This window comes from Ctenopharyngodon idella, unplaced genomic scaffold (genome assembly GCF_019924925.1).
Source record: "Ctenopharyngodon idella isolate HZGC_01 unplaced genomic scaffold, HZGC01 HZGC01CH25, whole genome shotgun sequence".
Lineage (NCBI taxonomy): Eukaryota > Metazoa > Chordata > Actinopteri > Cypriniformes > Xenocyprididae > Ctenopharyngodon > Ctenopharyngodon idella.
In genome coordinates, this window is record NW_026138716.1 from 892,501 (window position 1) to 896,725 (window position 4,225).

The window sequence follows — 4,225 nt, forward strand, 5'->3', positions numbered from 1 at the left end:
ATTTAAATTTGATCTCTCATTTATTAAACACATTATAGATATGCTTATAAATCAAGAAAGAAGCATTTATAGGTGTATTTATAAACTGATTACTAATGTCTAATAATGCTTTATAAATGATGAACTCCCTATTTACTAATGCTTAACAAATGCTTCATAGCGTGAGTTATTGTAAAGTGTTACCAAAACTTCCAAACCCATTTAATGGTAAAAATTGAATTGATGTTCAAAAAAATAAATAAATAAATAAATAGAGACAATACTGATGAACAAATGATAAAGCTTGGGTTGTTAAATATTAGATCCCTTTCTTCAAAAGCACTTATTGATCTACCCTGCAATCTACTCTGAGCAATGCTGTTTCTTTGTCTCACACACCGATCAGTTTCTGTGGGCCATACGTCTGTATGGGACATTTGGTTCACACCTTTACAGACACAGGGTTGATTGCATCTGAGGCACAGTCACAGTGTAAATGCATCTAACTAAAGATAATGAAAATACACATAATCTTTCAATCCCCCCTTTGATCATTTTTGATCATAAAACAAACTTTCATAAATCATGTATACAACATGCTGCATACAGGTTCCATTATTTAAGATAATGACAGAATAAGTGTTCATGATGAAGTCTGCATCCCCCCTGAATGCTTGAGTCCTTTCGTATTTTGACATTGTGATCTTGAGGAAGTGGTGGATTTTGTTGTGTTCTGTGGACGTTCAGGCATGTTCAGCTAGGTGGCCAGTGCAGTGCGGTCTAGGCGTTGGATGTCTTTGGTCATCCTCTGGGAAGCTGGAGACACCTGCAATCACACAAAAGAGAAAAGGGAAACGTATCTTGCTAAGAAAAAATATTTTAATCAAATAACTCCTAACTGCTCCTAAAACTGTCCCTATTTAATATTGGCAGGACACTACTGTGTTTATCAGTGGCTGTATGTTTATGTCTTCGTCCTCAGGCGACAAGCTAGAGCCTAAAAACCCTAGTCCCGCCATTTCTGGACTCTGATAAACACTACTGCCATCTGTCCCTCGTCTCTAGGTAGATGTTTCAAATCCCACTGGCTCACGTCGATCCACTTTTCTTTTCTTTGCACCTTAACTGCTCCATCAGCTACCGAGAGATCCTGACGTGGGCTTTTCCACCTGGATTCTTGGAGTGACCTCTGAGTTTTCTTTTAAATGTTACTATACCATGGCCCTCCTTTGGAGGTGTCAAAACTTTATCCTTGGCATTGGGTACTGCCAGGCTGAGTCTTTCATCAGTTTGGACAAGGCTGTCAGATGTTAGATTTTCATTGGGCATTGGCCGGCCGGTGACATGTTCAGAGAAGCATAGTCCTGTTTTCCTATGGTCATCCTCACTCCATTTTCCATCAGTGATGTTTTTTCTTCCTTGTGCACTTCATTCTGCATCTGTTTACTGTCTGGTTGTCTGTCTTGCTCAAGTTGTCTAAATGCCGCTGTATGTGCACCTCTCTCCTTTACGGCTTGTTTAGCAGCACCGTCTACTAGGACATCATCTTTGGCTTCAGCTGTTGAGACTTGTGTGTATGCTTTCACCTTTGGGGTGGGGTCTTCATTTGTCTTTTTTTTTTTTTTTGCTGTTCTAGTGCTGTCCCAGTCATCATACCTGATTTTAAGGGCTTTAGAAATCTCAGGTTTCAGTCCATTTACAAATGCAGTTTTGAGAGGCATGCCAGTATCTTTACTGAGATCTTCGTTGTTGTTCACACCGCCATATTCCAACCAAATTTGTATGAAGCGTTCTTCATACTCAGCAACACTTTCTCCTGTCTTCTGCATGCATGAGGTAATTTTAGCCCAATTAACTTCTGCAGGTTTCAGTTCAAACAAGAATGTTCGTACAGCTTCCCACCCAGCCTCAATGTTCGCTTGAGACTCACCAGTCCTTCTTTCAACACTTTCTGTTAATCTCTTTTTGTCATTGTCCCTTAAGTTCACATTAACAATCATCACACCGTCTAGTGGGTGTAAATTGTAGATTTTCTGCAAACGCTGAAGAAATTGCCAAGCTTTCCGTGGTTGTTTGTACACATCTGGCAAATCTTTTGACCATTTGTCAACTTGCTCTGGAGTAGCTATGTTCTGTGCGACAGTGCGAGTTTGACGTTCACCATTTTCCTCATACTCCTCCTCATTGTCAATTTCGACTTCAGTCCTTCTGTTTTTGACAATTACAGCAGCAAGCCTAACCTTAATTGTCTATTATAGACTCCACTTGTACTCCTAACCATTTCCTAACAATCTAATGTTAAATAACAGTTTTAATGTTATTCTTTTTGGTCTGCTAACTCAGCTTAGTTTTCAATACTACATTTAAGACAAAACATTCATTTTTAGGCTAATATTCCTTGTTTCATGTCTGAAAACTTCTGACTGAAAAGACTTGTTCAATTCTAGTCCTAGCTCACAAGGCTGAACTACTTTCATGGCTTTAGGCCAACATCTTCTAACCCAGTTAGAGCATTTATTTCAAAGCTAAAATAGTGGCTACCGAATGAGCACCCAGTCAAGAATTCCCAATTCTTGCAGCAACATCAGTCCCAAACTATTTGTGGCCCCTCAACATTCTCAACAGTACTATACTGTATGTGACTACACTACATTTTTTTTTTACTGGTCTACTTATTAACCTTTTTGAAGTAAGTTCTTTAAGAGAGCTGATAAGTGTCACTCGCCAAATTAGGATCTTTGAGACAGGATCCAGATGATTCAAATAAATTGTATCCACAGACGCAGTCAGTTGATCTTCAGAATTCAGGCCAGCTGATAATATCTAGAATATCAAAATCAACTGCAGGCGGTAGATCCTTCTCCTATTTGGCACCTAAACTCTGGAACAATCTTCCTAGCATTGTTTGGGAAGCAGACACACACTGTCAGTTTAAATCTAGACTAAAAACGCATCTCTTTAACCTGGCATACACATAACACATTATCAACTTATTTTTTCAAATCCGTTAAAGGATTATTAGGCTGCATAAATTAGGTCAACTGGAACTGGGAACACTTCCTATAACACCAGATGTACTCATTACATCAGAAGAAGAATGACATCTACGCTAATATTAATAAGGGTCTGAGGATTTTCAGGGCCCTGGAGAAGTTTTGACACGCCCTGACATTTGTGCTTTTTTCAGTTGTTCATAAACATATTAATGGAAAAAGTGTCATTACACTGTATTCAGCACAAACTAGGCTACCATAATATGTGAGGAACAGTTTTCTTTATTTTGCAAAAAGCACATCATTTTGTTTTTATTCTGAGTGTTACGCAAATAAAAGAAGATATTCCACAGATTTTAATGGTGTATAACTCTTAATTATATGTGCAACATTGACGGAGTATTTTGAGTCTCTTTCACACTGGTAAGAAAAAAACCGAGGCGGTATCGCCGGCGTGACCGCCTGACCTGAGGGAGAAAATTATATAAAATTATATACCAGTTATCACTGTAAAGCTGCTTTGACACAATCTGCATTGTAAAAAGCGCTATATAAATAAAGGTGACTTGACGTGAGCGCGAGGAACGTACGGAAGTCGACAGATCTCGCAAATAGGCGCACATCGAGCATCAAGTTGCGTTTTTCACCAGTGGGTACTTTCATGTACCCATGGGTCCATTTTGGTACCAGTGGGTTTTTCGTGTACCGGTGGGTTTTTCGTGTACCGGTGGGTTTTTCGTGTACCGGTGGGTTTTTCGTGTACCAATGGATCCAGCTGGGTTAGAAATGTGAGCAATGTATGAAATTAAAAAGATATTACAAATATGTGCACGCTGAGCGTTAAGTTGCATATTTTTTCAGCCACTTCAAATAAATTGTGCCCTGTCACTCTTCCATGTGTACCAGTGGGTACTTTCATGTACCCATGGGTCCATTTTGGTACCAGTGGGTTTTTCAGGTACCAATGGGTCCAATTACGTTAGAAATGAGAGCAATGTACAAAATTCAAAAAATATTACAAATATGTGCACGTTGAGCGTTAAGTTGCATATTTCAACAGCCACTTCAAATTAATTGTGCCCTGTCACACTTTTGTGACTTCCATGTGTACCAGTGGGTACTTTCATGTACCCATGGGTCCATTTTGGTACCAGTGCGTTTTTCAGGTACCGGTGGGTTTTTTTTTTTTGTGTACCAATGGGTCCAGTTGGGTTAGAAATGTGAGCAATGTATGAATTTCAAAAAATATTACA